Raw genomic sequence first — 18,435 nt, forward strand, 5'->3', positions numbered from 1 at the left:
ACCATCTGCTGCTCTATTACTTATCTTTATTTTTCAACTAATTAACAGCATAATCTTCTAAATTCAGCAAGTTAATTATCATTATTGTGGTCTTTGCAGCATCATCAGTCCTCATGAAGTCTTGTCTCCCCACCCCTAGAGAACATATGAAAATGAAGTAGGTTTGGAGAGGGTCTGTTTCTTTGGTGTGGGCTCATTAGGTGTTTGCTGATTAGCTTGGCATGCAGAGGCAGGTCAGAAGAATTCTGCTGAACATGAGGTTCCATGCAGGGCCCATCTAAGTTAATGTAGGTTTCTGAACATTTGCCAAGATGCCCTATGTCAGCTCTTGGTAGAAACCCCCCGCAGAAACCCTACTGGCTACCCACTGTGTACAAAGATATTTCTCAGTTTGTCACAAGTCTTCAAGGAATGATTCTGAAGGCTACTACTTAAATACTTCACTAAATATTCCTAAACAAAACTCTCAGATGATCAACATCTTATTTCTAGAGTCAGTATTTTACTACAAATATTACATAAGATTAAGTTTCCTTATTTTAAGAGTAACACAGACAGCAAATATCTACTGTTTATGTGTTTAATGACAAAACCAAAACCAAAAACCTCCTAAATCTAAATTTGATGATATCTGCTATAATTTTGTAAAAATAGCAGATCCTGGGAAATTTTCTATAGTGTTAAAAAGTACTAGATAATCTTGTATTTGTGGACCGCTTAGCCCACTTTTTTACCACATTACTTTTCCAAAGACTAATAAGTTGTTAAATTTTTTTTCTTTTGAAGTTTACTTTGAAGACTTCAACAGAAAAGAAAGACCTTATTTTCCTATTTGTAGTCAACAAAACCTGACACATAAATTTTCCTTAAGCATTGGGCATCTGAAAATCAGGTTATTACAAAAGCATCCTTGGCTTTCTTAGGATACAAAGTTAAGTTTCTCTTCAACAGTGGTGTGCTGCATTCTTATTCTTAACTGTTTCAATTTTGCCATTTCTCTTATTTTCTTAACCATAGGTTATATGAGCAGAATCACTACTACACTAAACTATGTAGCATGCCATTAACATATTGTGACCAAAGATCTTGAGAGAGATGTAGAACCCCCAAAGAATTATTTTTTTAGCCAGGTGTGGTAGTGTACCACTTGTAATCCTAGCTACCAGAAGGCTGAAGTAGTAGGATTGCCAGTTCAAGGTCAGTTTCATGAACTTAGTGAGATCCTGTCTCAAAATAGAAAATTAAGAGTTGCAGATGTAGTTTAGTGGTAGAATGCACATGAGTTTGATCCCTAGTACCACAAAAGAAAAATTTAAAAAAGATGTTTACATGTTTTCAAAGAGTTGAAAACTACCACCACTACACCAACAAAGCAAAATTCAACCGAAATAGTAAAAGAAATAGGTTTTACTGGTGGCTGTAGTCAGAATTATTTAACATATTAAATGAATCCAGGGGTTGTGAGCTAAGAACTGAAAAACTAATGTGACTCCATTTTTAAAAAATAAATAAATAACAGCAGCTTCTACCTCAAGGCCTGTCCTAAGGAAGGGGGCGTGACCCTTGTACTTGGAAAAACCCACAGAGCACTCCTAAGTACATACCCACCCTGCTGAGTTGTTTGTCTGTAAATAACAGGAGAGGTCTGTGACGCCAAGCATCCCTGACTCAGACTAGGTGAGGACCCATAGCAAACCCCCTAGCAACCTCCCATCAGCATGAGACCGGGAAAATACCTGAAATGCCAAATGACCCCCAAGTAGTTTATGGTGGTTGATAACATGTTGGGAAACCATGTAGTTAAGCACGAACACCCCTCTTGGCCTAAACCAATCAGTTCAAATGAATCCTCCTCTTGTACTGACCAATCACCCCTACCCAACTTGTTCCCGCCAGTGAATGTGCTAATCAATGTTAAGAGTTGTTGTTTGACTTTCCCTCCGTATGGAATGATTTGCTGTGTGATGTTGTGACGCATAGAGTATTGAAGCCAGATTTAAAGTTAGGTAGTCAGTGTAGTTAGGTAAATCGGGTCTAATACCAAGTGAAATCTAAAATGGAGGCCATGCTGGGAATGACTCAAGAAAAACACAGGACAATGGAATGTTAATGGAGCCCAGGAAACAGCCCCCAGCAAACTTAAAGATACCCCATCCCAAAGAAGTGATAAAGAAGTCCTTCCTGCCTGGCCCACGGTGTCCCAACCCCTCCCACCTACATTCCATCACCAAAACTATAAGAAGGGGAAACAACCGCACTTCCGCGGATTCCACCTTTTGGGTCCCCTTCTTCCTCTGGGAGAAGTCTTTTCTGCTGTCCTTTAATAAACTTCTACTTTCTACTCTGACCTTGCCTCGGCATGCTTCTTTGATGTTATTCTTCAACATTGGGGAAGCAAGGACTCGTCACCGGTCAACAGCGGTATCATATTGGAGGTCCCATACCGAGATCTACACCGGGGTAAGTGCATGCACCCCATGTCTGTTTGAGGTGCATCTTTTTCTCTCTTTCTTTCTGGAGGATAAGGTGGGCACCCGACGGCTACTTAAACGCAATTAGTGCAGCCGCCACTCTACAAGACTCGGGTGAGAGGTTTCCCGGCCTAAGCAGCTCTCAATCACCTGTTCAATACAGAGCAGGCATGTTGGGTTCTGCCAAAGCCGATTCCAACTTTTCTGTCTGGGCCCGGAGAGCAATTGGTGTGAGTACACAGTGTCCCTAATCCCGATCTGCCTCGGATGCGTGGAGGTGGAGGAAGGAGTTTGGAACAACTGCGGAATTCCGGTCTGGGCTACTCTCAGACGTTTCCAAAGGTTCCTTTCTCTTGAGCCCCCTTCCGACAGCCCTCAGGGGTATCTAGGGTGATCGGTAGATGAATGGCACTGAGGGAAAGCCCCAATCACATTTGCCTCCGTATGGGCTACGCCCAACACTCCCAACCCCGCATCCATTCCTCCTGGATGCTTCCCTTCCTTCGCAGGTCAGAAATGTTAGCAATTCAGGTTGCAAGACTGAGAAAGGCATGAGATAATTAGTAAAATCAGCCCAGGCTCCCTAAGATGCATAGGTAACTTTTACTAGTCTGTTTTACCGTCCAATGTTTAAAATGTGCTGTGTTCCTTAAGCTGCTAAGAGAAGCATTTTTTAGAATCAACTCCTCCGGTAATCTGCTACCTTACAACCAGTAGATATCCCTTAACACTTAGGCGGCTCCTTTAGTCTACAGAGCAAAGACAACAACAAAAGAGTACAGGATTCTCTTTTGCAATGGTTTTTTAGTGGTCGGGAGGAAAGCAGTAAGGCCCTTAAGTCTGAATCCTCCCAGGGTCTCTGGCACAGGGCAAACTGAGACCCTAGCAATTTGCTAAAGGGGACCAGAAACCCCTTGGCAAAGCAAGGTGAGAGACGGGTTTTCTGGACCGTTTAGGAAGCTCAAACTTAGGGAGACGTCCCTAATGAGAACAGTTTTCTCCGGTGCAGTGTGGGCGCCTGAGTCCTGTTTTCTTCTCACTCAGAGGGGAGCTTCTCTCTCTCCAATACGCCAGGTGGACCACTAGCCTGCGTATTGAAAAATTGGGATAAATTTGAACCTCAGACACTCAAGAAAAGCGCCTCATTTTCTTGGCCTTGCCTCAAATACGAGAAACCTGGCCACCAGAGGGAAATATCAATTTTAATACAATTTTACAGTTTGATAAAATTTACAAAAAAGAAAATGATGTGAGGTGCCGTATGTTCAGATTTTCTTTGCTCTCAGGGAAAATCCTAAATTATGCCAACAGTGTAAAGTAGACTTAGCTATGATATCTGCCATGAAGAGAGAAAATCTTAGACTCACTGAGGAAAAGAATCAAGAGAAAAATTTGGGCCGATCAAAGTACATACCCCCTTCCCCCTTCCAAGACCTAAGGCAGATAAAAACTGACTCTACTGGAAAGTTAGGAGATATACCAGATTGCCTAGGATTGGATCTATCCAAAGGAGCTAATCTTGCAAGTGAAAGGGAAACTGAGGAATTCCCAGCAGCTGCCAGAGCCATTTTCGCTTTGGGGAAAATTTCCTCATAATTTCCCTGCACTTAAGGATTGCTCCACCTAAATGCAGTAAAGTCAGTCACACTGAGACCCTTGATTTTACACCTATAGTTGCCCTTATGTGAGAACATCTGGTCCACTCATGGGGAAATCTAAGGTGCCACTGATTAAGAGTCATAATTAAATGGAAGGTCAAAACCTGGAGAGATTTTTTTCTTATCTGGTCTGTTTTAAAGGTTATTATAGATTGTTTCTTGAGGATAATCTAGGCTAAATGTGTGTCTAAAAGATGTTTCATTGTAACATCTGGTATCTAAATGAGTTTGAAGCATTGCGTAATCTTGCAGTTAAAAGTTGGGGTTAGTTAATTGTTTAGTTTGTGATTTCAGATACTTCATGCCAGAGAACTTAAATACTTAGGATAGAAAATTAAAAGAACTCTACTTCCAAGTTGGCAAGTAACTCCCAATCATTCAGTTTTATTTTTTCATCAATTTTTGAACTGGGTAGCCTAAAGAGATTTCACTAGGTATACAGTACATTGATTTGGACAAGGATAGTAAATTATGATTTGGTATCTGTTTCTCTCAGTGTGTAAGATTTAGGAAAAAGTGTTGAATTAAAACGTTGGTCTGGCTTATTGAAATGACATTAATTAGCAACAGTCTTGGAAATTTTCAAAGTTTAATTTTAGATATACATGGTAGTGTGTGGATTTTTTTCCAGGTGATTTAATGTAACTTAATACTACTTTAGGAACTTCAGAACAAAGAAAGTAGCTTAATGATCCTGAAGGAACTTCTTCTGATGGTGGCTTTTATATTATCAAGAAAGATCCTATTTTCAGTTTTGTGTGAGCAAGTTTTTCTAGTGTAGGAAGGTACAAAGATGTGAAATTTTGTGAATTAAACTTGTATCATAATTTTCAACTTCCAAGCCTGAAAATTGTGACTTATGGTTAAAATGCCTTAGACATGAAGTTTCTGCTCAAAATTCCAGTTTTCCCAGTTCCTTCCAGACCTCAGCCAGGACTTAAATTGATATGCAAATAGAAGAAGCCTGGAGCACTCAGTAGGAGACAAATCTGAGGCCCAAAGAAAAAAAAGTAAAGGTGTCTTTTACCTAAACTCAAACTAGATTAAACCAAAGAGTAAATTGTATGGCATTTACTAATTACTGGCCGGTCAATTTTTTCTAGGACTTTTGCCTTTTCTTAGATTCTATGTTTTTTTGAGCTCATGATTTTTATTCTACAGACAAGTTAATGTTTTTCTGATAAGTTCTATTTTTGATCAACTGGAGTTTTTTAAACATTGCAATGAGATTTCACCTGAGAAGGCTGCGAGGCCTTTTGTGTTATGTGTTACACTTGTGTTACGTGTTGTATGTCGGTATGTCTGTGTGTCCATATGTCATGCAGTGATATGACAATTGACAGATGAGGAGCGCTCATGAAAAATTAAAAATGGATCCAAATATCTTTGATTCACGTGATTCAAATGGCTCAATTTAAATTGGGTAAACAGATAAAAGTAAAGAGGTCTTGAATTAAGCTTATAAGTTTTTCTAGGTGTTCAAAAAGGCCCTAATAAAATGTTGATGTCTATGAAATAATCTGCTTAAATTCAAAAATTTACAAGTATTGTTTCAAAATGTGAACAAAAAGAGGTTAACAGATAAAAAGAGAAACTAAAAGGTTCTAGATTTCTGGATAAGAGTCTATATGATTAAGTAATTAAGAGAGTTTAAGTAAATGATATAAAGAAGGTCTGTGTAAGTTTTTGAACAAGTAATCTTAAAGACATTAAACAGCTGGTTAAACAAGTGCTGTTGTTTTAGAGAATTGTGCTATGTTATTTCTTTAAAAGCTAAACTTGGTTAATATAAAAACATCAATGTAATTGGTGCCATTAATGTGTTCATATCTTCCAGGTATACAAGTCTGTAAGGTAGAAGCTTTAGAAAGAGCATTATATCAAGCTGGTGTTCTAAAAGTGTATGGTAATTTTAGGCTTAAAAGAAAAACATGTTGGAAGTTTATTTATATCACTTGTGTTCTATAACTGTACTTATTATCAATAAGTTATGTAAAGTTCCATGTTACTTTTTACACTGAGATACAATTTAAATGTATTTTTAAGTTAATGAGAGCCTAATCTATGTAAAGGTTTTATTGCAAAACACAAAAGTACTTTGCTACTTTCCAACAAGAGGTTAGAAGCTTCCAGCCTTCCTTTAATTCATGTTTTAGATGCGATATTATGTTGTGTTAGCTAATATTCTTGTGAACTTAAGCAACAATTTATGTAGGCTTTGTAAAATGATGTTTAAAAAAAAAAGCAAAGATCAGCTTCAGAACTATAGTATTTAAGATTTATGAAGAGCCCCACCTTACTTGAGATAAGGCTCTATGTCCCATATCATGTGAAAGTGACTATGAAAGAAGTAGGCTAAATTTCAGTACACTTAAAGTTGTGTCCAAAAGTTGGTTTTTGTCACGATTGCCAGGATCTCAAACAGGGGATATACTCCACCAAAATTCAAGGTAGCTATTATATGAACTAAATGTTTTTACTCTTGATAATTTTATCTTGTAGTTTTCTTATAAATGATTTAAGATTGCCTGTTAATGTTTTGCAGAGGTACTGATTTAAGAGCTCACTACCTGGGTTAATTTAAGATAATGTGTTACAAGAAGTTATCACCTACAGGATAGAGAGATAGACATTAAGGTCCAGTACTCTTAGTATAAGGCTGTTGAAACTTATTTGCTGGATGTTTAAGATTAAGTTTTAAAATTAAAGTTAAATTAAAAGGGCCAAGAAAACCAATATTTGGCTCTTGCCCTCTGAGTCAGTCTGAATCAGGGAATAGGGGACTTCTCCAAAGGGCTCTGCAACTCTAGGCCACATAACCTCCTGATCAGGGAGATTAATGAGACCAGTGGAGGACAGGAAGCCAGTCAGTGCATTTGCTGTGAAGAGGAGGGTCATCAACAAGGGAGACATCCCTGATGCTTCCGAGGGAAGCCACATGGTCAAGCAAGGCCTGGACCCATCCTAGCGCAAATGGCACTAGCAGAACTGAGAAGCTGCTGTGAAGTTCCCAAGGACTCCCACCCAGAGTAACTCAGCTGACTGTTAACAATAGATTGAAACAAAAGTCAGTTTGACTTGCTTCATCTTAAACACTTAGCAAAGACAGTCAAAGCCAAACACAGCTATTCCTGGACATTTTAATAATAATGATAGTTAAATGTAACTTCCATAAATAAGTAAACTAGAGGCTACAAAGGAGATTCTCAGACAGGAATGCCTGATAACTATCAAAAGGAACTACCAGAGTAGTTTTTAGTTTAAGGCCCACAGATATTCCTAACCTACACAAGTAGGCTTGGTGTTTGCTAGTATGAGTATCCAGCCCTAGGTAACAGAATTAAAGATTTCTATTAGACACAGGTCATACTAGTAAAAGGATTTTGCAAGATCAGATGATATTAAATTATTAAACTATATCTTAAGGGAAGGACAACTGTAACCCTAAAAGTTAAATGTTGTGTTGACATCCCTGACATTTCTGGCAATGTGACAAATATCCTTAAAGATTTACATGCTCAGATAGAAGCCATGTCCTCAGCAACCTTGTCATGGAGACAATATCTTAGCTCCTGGTTCTTGGTACTTCCTGGTGGAAAACATTGTTAGTCTTTGTCTTTGCCATCATACTCGTTGGCATATTCCTGTGCTATGGGATTTATTGCTACATCAATATGGTTCCAGTACTAATGAATTCTTGTTTCTCTTATAGACCACCCATCACTCAGATGGCCTTCCAGTCTATTACTTCTCAATCGGACTTCTATCATGGACCACTCGATAGACCCAATTTTTAAAAGGGGACTCCAAAACTGCTTGCCCCAACATCGCCCCTTTTGTCAGCCTGAAGAAGCCAGAAAGATCTTCTTCGCCCCCTTTCCTTACAGCAGTAAGGAGTTCCCAAATTAGAGGGGGGAATGAAGCCAGATTTAAAGTTAGGTAGTCAGTGTAGTTAGGTAAATCGGGTCTAATACCAAGTGAAATCTAAAATGGAGGCCATGCTGGGAATGACTCAAGAAAAACACAGGACAATGGAATGTTAATGGAGCCCAGGAAACAGCCCCCAACAAACTTAAAGATACCCCATCCCAAAGAAGTGATAAAGAAGTCCTTCCTGCCTGGCCCACGGTGTCCCAACCCCTCCCACCTACATTCCATCACCAAAACTATAAGAAGGGGAAACAACCGCACTTCCGCGGATTCCACCTTTTGGGTCCCCTTCTTCCTCTGGGAGAAGTCTTTTCTGCTGTCCTTTAATAAACTTCTACTTTCTACTCTGACCTTGCCTCGGCATGCTTCTTTGATGTTATTCTTCAACATTGGGGAAGCAAGGACTCGTCACCGGTCAACAGCGGTATCAGTATCCCCCCCAAACCTATAAAATCTCACTGAACAAAGGACCGGGACTCACTCCCTGGGACCGCTGCTTCGAGAACGGTTGTGAGTCCAGCCTCGAGCTTGCAAAAAAGACTCTTGTGTGTTTGCATCGGATTCGGCTCCTGGAGATCTATTTGGGTCCCACGAATCTGGCATAACAGAACCATCCACTTGGAGAAAATGAATGTGGAGTTCTATCTTTGTTGCAGGAAAACATCTAGTCCTGCGATCAATAATTTGGTCATCAAGAAACCTCTGTGCACTGATATGAACCTAACTTCAACAGTCTTCAGATGGGTCGACAGAATTGTTTTTATCTCCTGAAGCTTACTAATAAATTCATGACACTGACATTTTAACTTTAAACTTGGAAATCAATTTGCACTTTTTTGGTAAATTCTGTTCTAAAAGTGCTAAAATAATTTGCTACACTGAGTAACAGATTATCTTTGTATTTTAATTAAAAATGTTTAATTTGGAGATTGATTTAGACCTGTAAATTTTAGTTTTCCGTAGTAAGATAATCTTAACTAAGCTTCTAAATGCTATAGGTATATCTAAGAAAACCAAGCCTCATCAAATCTACAAGTTTAAGAGTTATCAAACACTTAGGAAAGTTTGTTAACTGAGAAATTTTTACGAATGTGGCTTAACATATTTCAGATGCATTATATTTAAAACGCTTTAGAAGCAATTATTACACACTTGTATTTGTAAATTGCTTTGAAAACTTAAGAAACTTAAGTTTTCAAACTTGTAACTTTGATAAATGTGAACATGTTTTTAAAAAGTAGTCCCTGAATAATCAGTTTGGGGCACAAAAGTCACTATCAATGGCATCAATTCTTTTTATATTTTGAAATTTTCCATAAGAAAAAATTTAAAAAGGAAGTAGAATAATTTCCATATTTTTTATTTAATACAAAACAAACCAAAAATTCACTATGATATAATTCTAATTGCAACCCCCCTCCTAATATAAATATATATCTATATGTGTGCGTGCGCATGCATACGTACACACACACACACACACACACACACACACACACATATGTACATGTTATACACCCACATACAGAACTAACAAAAATCTTGAATCCAATATATATATATATAAAGAAATCCTACAGTAAAAGAAAAGCCATTAAAAAATGGGCAAAAGACTTCACAAAGTTTGGTCAAAAAGGAAATGCAAACCACCAGAAACTGCTATACACTCCTAGAATGTCTATAATTAAAAAGAGAAATCTAAAGGTCAGCAAGAATGTGGAGACAAAGGAAATTCCCATATACTTCTGGAGGCAATATAAACTCTTGGTAAAAGAAACAATTTCTTTTACAATTAAATATATATTTACCCTGACTCAGCATTTCCATTCATTAGGTATTTTCCAAGAAAATAAAAATCATGTTCACAAAGAATTGTAGGAGAATGTGCATAGTAGTGGGAGCTTGGGGTGTAGGTCAGGGTAGAGAGAGGGCTTGACTAGCATGCTGAAGCCCTGGGTTTGATCCAAACAAAATGAAACTAAATTAAAATAAAAACAAAAGGAATGCGCATAGTAGCTTTACTCAAAACAGCTAACCACTTGGAAACCAAGTGGCCATTAATAGGAGAATGGGCAAAGAAATTGTGGTTTTATTCACACAATGGAATACTATTCTGCAATAAAAAGAAGCAAACTGTGATATACTCAACAACTCCAACAAATCTCAGAGACATTCACTGAGCTGAATATAAGAGAGTACACATTAATTTCATTTATATGAAATTTAGAACTACAGTCACTATAGCAGCAGAACAGCTGGAAGGAGAACTAATAGGGAAGGGAAACAAAAAACTTTCTAGGTAGATGTCAATGTTCTATATCATAATGTGGTGTGGATTCTGTGAATGCCTTTAATTATTAAAACCATAAAAGTATAATTGACTCAATCAGTGTATGTAAATTTTGAATTGAGACAGAAATAAAAATAGTTAAATGGGAAGTACAGATATAAGAATGATAGTGTCACGTTACTAAGTTGGGTGATGAATACATGGAAGTTTGTTATATTATCCTATTTTCTTTTCATATTTTGAAATTTTTCATAAGAAAAAATTTAAAAAGGAAGTAGAATAATTTCCATATTTTTTATTTAATACAAAATAGGGAAATCTTATTTATTATCCCAATTAAAATAGGCAATCATGAAAATATGGCTATTTTACATTACCAAAATTCTAATAAGAAATTAAATTGGATTATTTTGTGGGGTTTTTTTTTGTGTGTGGGGGGGATCGGTGATTGAACTCAGGGTTACTTAACCACTGAGCCACATTCCCAGCCCTTTTTAATATTTTATTTAGAGACAGAGTCTCACAGAGTTGCTTAGTGATTTTCTAAATTGCTGAGACTGGCTTTGACCTTGTGATCCTCCTGTCTTAACCTCCCAAACTGCTGGGATTTCAGGCATGCACCACTGCTCCCAGCCTAGTTTTGGGATTTTAAGTGATGACTGTTTTTTTATATATAAAATGATAGAAGTTATCGCTTTGGTATTTTTTTCACACCTAAGTGTTCAAAACACTTTTACTCTTTTAATTTAGTTTTCTAGTTACCTAAGAGAAAAAGTTATTTAGTTAGTCTTAGGTTTAATAGATGCTAGAACTATTGCCTACACTTGTAGCCAAAAGAACTTCTTTAAATTGGATGTTTTCCTTTTGAATAAATCTGTAGGAAAAAAAGTCCACTGAATGTGTAAGCCTATTTTTTGGCGCAGTCTACAACAACAGGATCTTTTTGACTTCCATGGAAGAGTTCTCACTGCATGGAATCTTAAATTGAATTTTTCATTAATATAGTATTTTAAACAGCAAGTATAAAAAATATCCCCAGTGAATTTCTTCTGGTATCAAGTTCATCTTAATATTTCCAAAGGCTCTGACCCAACATTCTATGATGTGAACAATTTTACCCCCTACGTTTTTATGTTCTTTCACAATAACCAGTCAATGTTTACATTTTTTCAACCAATTGTCGTTCGTTCAAATGATGTGTTAACTTTTAAACAAAGGTTATCATGTGCAAATATCAGATTGATTATTTGCACTAATGGAGAATAGCTGTAAAAACTTGTAAGCCTTGCAACATGTAATGTTTTTTATGTCTACACAATTGTATCATTAATATAGTGCCTAGAACTGAAGCAAATAAAAGGATCTAATAACTACTTATTTATTGATTTTCTAAGAATACACTAATAAATTGATGTTAAGAAGAATTAGTCCTGCATTATCTCAGACTGTAGAATGAAGAATTACACTGATTATAAAGTAAAAAAAAAAACTCATGTCTTTTAAAAGAAAGTTAAAAAGTTTATGGCAATTTGGGTTGAGTAATGCCAGAAATCAAGTCTTAATTCTATTTTAAAGACAATGAAAAGTGGACCTCAGAAAAGTTAAACTGGCTTGATTTAGGGTAGTGAATAGGAAAGTTAGGATTAAAAATTTTTTTTTTTTAAAGAGAGAGTGAGAGAGGAGAGAGAGAGAGAGAGAGAGAGAGAGAGAGAGAGAGAGAGAGAGAGAGAGAGAGAATTTTTAATATTTATTTTTTAGTTCTCGGCGGACACAACATCTTTTGTTGGTATGTGGTGCTGAGGATCGAACCCAGGCCGCACGCATGCCAGGCGAGCGCACTACCACTTGAGCCACATCCCCAGCCCCAAGGATTAAAATTAAAATATAGATCTTAACCCTTTAAGCAATACTAATTTCTCTTTCTTTCTGGTGCTTTCTAATTAGACATAATAGTGGAATTCATTATGCCTTACTTGCACATGCACATTACATAATTTGATTAATCTTATTCCCCAGTAAAAACAATACTAATTTCTTATGTCTGAAACACAATAGAAAAAGATATACTTTTATTTATCATGTACAATGTTTCCTAGCTTGTATACTATTTCAGAATTCTTTTTTATACTGTTTAAAACCACTCATTCAGCCCTGCCTTCAGATGATTACACATAGTCTCAGCTGTAATACTCCCAGTCTCCACCAGGAGGAGAGTTTGTTTAAAAGAGTCAAAACCAGACAAATTACAAATGACAAGAACCAGAACTTTATTCCCAACTCACCCATTTATTTTAAAGTACCACTAACCAATTACTACGCTAATAGAAGCTTTCCTTTGCCAAAATTTACAATGTAATATAATCCATGACTTTTTTTTTATTGGTTGTTCACAACATTACAAAGCTCTTGACATATCATATTTCATACATTAGAATCAAGTGGGTTATGAACTCCCATTTTTACCCCAAATACAGATTGCAGAATCACATCGGTTACACATCACATTTTTACATACTGCCATATTAGTGACTGTTGTATTCTGCTACCTTTCCTATCCTCTACTATCCCCCCTCCCCTCCCCTCCCTTCTTCTCTCTCTACCCCATCTACTGTAATTCATTTCCCTCCATGTTTGTTATCCCATTCCCCTCATAACCTCTTATATGTAATTTTGTATAACAATGAGGGTCTCCCTCCATTTCCATGCAATTTCCCTTTTTTTCTCCCTTTCCCTCCCACCTCATGTCTCTGTTTAATGTTAATCTTTTCTTCCTGCTCTTCCTCCCTGTTCTGTTCTTAGTTGCTCTCATTATATCAGAGAAGACATTTGGTATTTGTTTTTTAGGGATTGGCTAGCTTCACTAAGCATAATCTGCTCTAGTGCCATCCATTTCCCTGCAAATTCCATGATTTTGTCATTTTTTAGTGCTGCGTAATACTCCATGGTGTATAAATGCCACATTTTTTTAATCCATTCATCTATTGAAGGGCATCTGGGTTGGTTCCACAGTCTAGCAATTGTGAATTGTGCTGCTATGAACATCGATGTGGCAGTATCCCTGTAGTGTGCTCTTTTAAGGTCTTCAGGGAATAGTCCGAGAAGGGCAATAGCTGGGTCAAATAGTGATTCCATTCCCAGATTTCCCAGGAATCTCCATACTGCTTTCCAAATTGGCCGCACCCGTTTCCAGTCCCACCAGCAGTGTACAAGAGTACCCTTTTCCCCACATCCTCGCCAGCACTCATTGTTGTTTATCATGGCTGCCAATCTTACTGGGGTGAGGTGGTATCTTAGGGTGGTTTTGATTTGCATTTCCCTGACTGCTAGAGATGGTGGGCATTTTTTCATGTACTTGTTGACTGATTGTATGTCCTCCTCTGTGAAGTGTTTGTTCATGTCCTTGGCCCATTTGTTGATTGGGTTATTTGTTATCTTATTGTCTAATTTTTTGAGTTCTTTGTATACTCTGGATATTAGAGCTCTATCTGAAGTGTGAGCAGTAAAAATTTGTTCCCATGATGTAGGCTCCCTATTTACCTCTCTTATTGTTTCTCTTGCTGAGAAAAAACTTTTCAGTTTAAGAAAGTCCCATTTGTTGATTCTTGTTATTAACTCTTGTGCTATGGGTGTCCTATTAAGGAATTTGGAGCCCGACTCCACAATATGTAGATCGGAGCCAACTTTTTCTTCCATCAGACGGAGAGTCTCTGATTTGATATCTAGCTCCTTGATCCACTTTGAGTTGACTTTTGTGCATGACGAGAGGAGGGGATTCAGTTTCATTTTGTTGCATATGGATTTCCAGTTTTCCCAGCACCATTTGTTGAAGATGCTATCCTTCCTCCATTGCATGCTTTTAGCCCCTTTATCAAATATAAGATAGTTGTAACTTTGTGGATTAGTCTCTGTGTCCTCTATTCTATACCATTGGTCCACCCACCTGTTCTGGTACCAGTACCATGCTGTTTTTATCACTATTGCTCTGTAATATAGTTTGAAATCTGGTATCACTATACCACCTGATTCACACTTCCTGCCTAGAATTGTTTTTGCTATTCTGGGTCTTTTATTTTTCCATATGAATTTCATGATTGCTTTATCTATTTCTACAAGAAATGCCACTGGGATTTTGATTGGCATTGCATTAAACCTATAGAGAACTTTTGGTAATATCACCATTTTGATGATGTTAGTTCTGCCTATCCATGAACAAGGTATATTTTTCCATCTTCTAAGATCCTCTTCTATTTCTCTCTTTAGGGTTCTGTAGTTTTCATTGTATAGGTCTTTCACCTCTTTTGTTAGGTTGATTCCCAAGTATTTTATTTTTTTTGAGGATATTGTGAATGGAGTGTTTTTCCTCATTTCTGTTTCAGAAGTTTTGTCGCTGATATACAGAAATGCCTTTGATTTATGCGTGTTGATTTTATATCCTGCCACTTTGCTGAATTCATTTATTAGTTCTAGTAGTTTTTTTGTGACCCTTTTGGGTTTTGTAGGTATAGAATCATGTCATCCGCAAATAGTGATAATTTAAGTTCTTCTTTTCCTATTTTTATGCCTTTAATTTCTTTCGTCTGTCTAATTGCTCTGGCCAGTGTTTCGAGAACTATATTGAATAGAAGTGGTGATAGAGGGCATCCCTGTCTTGTTCCAGATTTTAGAGGGAATGACTTTAACTTTTGTCCATTCAGAATGATGCTAGCCTGAGGCTTAGCATAGATAGCTTTTACAATGTCGAGGTAAGTTCCTGTTATCCCTAGTTTTTCTAATGTTTTGATCATAAAGGGATGCTGTACTTTGTCGAATGCTTTCTCTGCGTCTATCGAGATGATCATATGGTTCTTATCTTTAAGTCTATTGATGTGGTGAATAACATTTATTGATTTCCGTATATTGAACCATCCTTGCATCCCAGGGATGAATCCTACTTGATCATGGTGCACAATTTTTTTGATGTGCCTTTGTATCCGATTTGCCAGAATTTTATTGAGGATTTTTGCATCTAGGTTCATTAGAGATATTGGTCTGTAGTTTTCTTTCTTTGAGGTGTCTTTGTCTGGTGTCGGAATCAGGGTGATGTTGGCCTCATAGAATGAATTTGGTAGAGCTCCCTCTTTTTCTATTTCCTGAAATAATTTGAAAAGTATTGGTATTAATTCTTCTTTAAAGGTTTTGTAAAACTCCGCTGTGTACCCATCTGGTCCTGGGCTTTTCTTGGTTGGTAGTCTTTTGATTGCTTCTTCTATTTCATCCATTGATATTGGTCTGTTCAAATTGTGTGTATCCTCCTGACTCAGTCTGGGCAAATCATATGACCTAAGAAATTTATCAATGTCTTCACTATCTTCTATTTTATTGGAGTATAGGTTTTCAAAGTAATTTCTAATTGTCTTCTGTATTTCTGTAGCATCTGTTGTGATATTGCCTTTTTCATCCCGTATGTTAGTAATTTGAGTTCTCTCTCTTCTTCTCTTCGTTAGCATGGCTAAGGGTCTGTCGATCTTGTTTATTTTTTCAAAGAACCAACTTTTTGTTTTGTTAATTTTTTCAATAGTTTCTTTTGTTTCAATTTCATTGATTTCTGCTCTGATTTTAATTAATTCTTGCCTTCTGCTACATTTGCTGTTGTTTTGCTCTTCCTTTTCTAGGGCTTTGAGATGAAGTGTGAGCTCATTTATTTGTTGGTTTTTCCTTTTTTTGAGGAATGACCTCCAGGCGATGAATTTCCCTCTTAAAACTGCTTTCATTGTGTCCCATAGATTCCGATATGTTGTGTCTGTATTTTCATTTATCTCTAAGAATTTTTTGATTTCCTCCTTTATGTCTTCTGTAACCCATTGATCATTCAGTAACGTATTGTTCATTGTCCATGTGATGTAGGATTCTTCCTTCCTTCTTTTATCATTGATTTCCAGTTTCATTCCATTATGATCTGATAAAGTGCATGGTATTATCTCCACCCCTTTATATTTACTGAGGGTTGCCCTATGGCATAATATATGGTCTATTTTTGAGAAGGATCCATGTGCTGCTGAGAAAAAAGTATATCCACTTGATGATGGTTGATATATTCTATATATGTCAGTTAAGTCTAGGTTACTGATTGTGATATTGAGGTCAACAGTTTCTTTATTCAACTTTTGTTTGGAGGATCTGTCCAATGGTGAGAGAGGTGTGTTGAAGTCACCCATGATTATTGTGTTGTGGTCTATTTGATTCTTGAACTTGAGGAGAGTTTGTTTTATGAACGTCGCAGCGCCATTATTTAGTGCATAAATATTGATAATTGTTATGTCTTGTTGGTGAATGGTTCCTTTTAACAGTATATAATGTCCTTCCTTATCCCTTTTGATTAACTTAGTCTTGAAGTCGATTTTATTCGATATGCGAATGGCCACCCCTGCTTGCTTACGAGGACCGTGTGCGTGGTATATTTTTTCCCAACCTTTTACCTTGAGCCTGTGTATGTCTTTTCCAATCAGATGTGTCTCTTGGAGGCAGCATATTGTTGGATTTGTTTTTTTAATCCATGTTACCAGCCTATGTCGCTTTATTGGAGAGTTTAAGCCATTAACGTTTAGGGTTACTATTGATATATGGTTTGTACTTCCTGCCATGTTTGATTATTTATCTCTTTTTTTTTTCTAATTTAGTTTGTTTCTCCATGATTAGCTTTCCCCCCGTCCTCTGTCTTTACCGAGGCACTTCCCGCTGATGGTTTTGGTTATTGTTTTTCATTTCTTCCTCGTGTAGTGTTTTGCTCAAAATGCTTTGCAATGATGGTTTTCTGGCTGCAAATTCTTTTAACTTTTGTTTATCATGAAAGATTTTTATTTCGTTGTCATACCTGAAGCTTAATTTTGCTGGATACAGAATTCTTGGTTGGCATCCATTGACTTTCAGTGTTTGAAATATATTGTTCCATGACCTTCTTGCTTTCAGCGTCTATGATGAAAAATCCGTTGTCAACCTTATTGGTTTACCCCTAAATGTAATCTGCCTCCTTTCTCTTGTAGCTTTTAATATTTTCTCTTTGTTCTGTATATTGGATATCTTCATAACAATGTGTCTTGGCGTTGGTCTACTGTGATTTTGTGTGCTCGTTGTCCTGTATGCATCTTCAATTTGTATATCTGTTTCCTTTTTTATTTCTGGAAAGTTTTCTGTAATTATTTCATTCAGCAGGTTACTCATTCCCTTGGTTTGAATCTCTGCGCCTTCCTCTATCCCGATGACTCGTAAGTTTGGTTTTTTTATGTTATCCCAAATCTCTTGGATGTTTTTCTCGTGATTTTTTACCAGCCTTTCTGAGTTGGCTAGACTCTTTTCAAGATGATATATTTTGTCTTCATCATCTGATGTTCTGGCTTCTACTTGCTCCACTCTGTTAGTGATACTCTCGATTGAGTTTTTAATTTGGTTTATCGTTTCCTTCATTTCTAGAATTATTGTTTAATTTTTTTTTTATAATCTCTATCTCCTGATAAAGATGCTAAACTTCTTCTTTTATCTGTTTATGTAATTCATTTTCAAGGTGATCTTTAAGGTTCCTTTCCATCTGTCTAAGGTGTTCCTTGAGTTCTTTATATGGCCATTTTTCTAATGACTCCAGGTCCTCCTGAATGTTTAGGCTGTCCTTCATTGTTTGTACTCCTTTTCTTCCTTGCTTTTTTATGCTCATGATACTTCTTGTTCTGTTTGACTGCTGAGTTACTGTTTACTCTTATAAATTTATTTGATGCTTGGGAGGAGAGATCTTAGAAGGGAAAGGAAGAAGTCACTGCAAAGGAGGCTGGGAATTGTAGTCTCCAGCTGAGCAGGCATCCCACTTCACTCCAGAGTTTCTGGTTAACATGTAGCAGTTTCTCCATGGGAGATTTTAAAGTATCATCAGGCAGGGGTCCAAACGGAACCATCTAAGAGCATCAACCAGCACAGCAGCTTCTGCCTAGTATGCACTGCCTAGGCTATGCTGCAGGGTCTGCCTGGTCCAAGTCTCAGTGCTGAACGTTAACCAGAGGCTTCCAAACACAGGAGGTGGTAGTGACAGCAGAACTACTTAACGCTCCCAGGAACTGAAAAA

The 18,435-nt window shown here is 37.1% G+C and overlaps 1 protein-coding gene and 1 long non-coding RNA gene across 4 annotated transcripts in view; one reads left to right on the forward strand and one right to left on the reverse strand.

Annotated features, from left to right (window-relative positions):
* Window positions 1–18,435, forward strand: part of LOC308631251 — a 930,091-nt gene that overhangs the window by 538,083 nt on the left and 373,573 nt on the right. The window lies entirely within an intron of this gene.
* Window positions 1–18,435, reverse strand: part of ATF2 (activating transcription factor 2) — a 110,824-nt gene that overhangs the window by 27,499 nt on the left and 64,890 nt on the right. The window lies entirely within an intron of this gene.

Source organism: Spermophilus citellus (assembly GCF_964194105.1).
Source record: "Spermophilus citellus genome assembly, chromosome: 11".
NCBI lineage: Eukaryota > Metazoa > Chordata > Mammalia > Rodentia > Sciuridae > Spermophilus > Spermophilus citellus.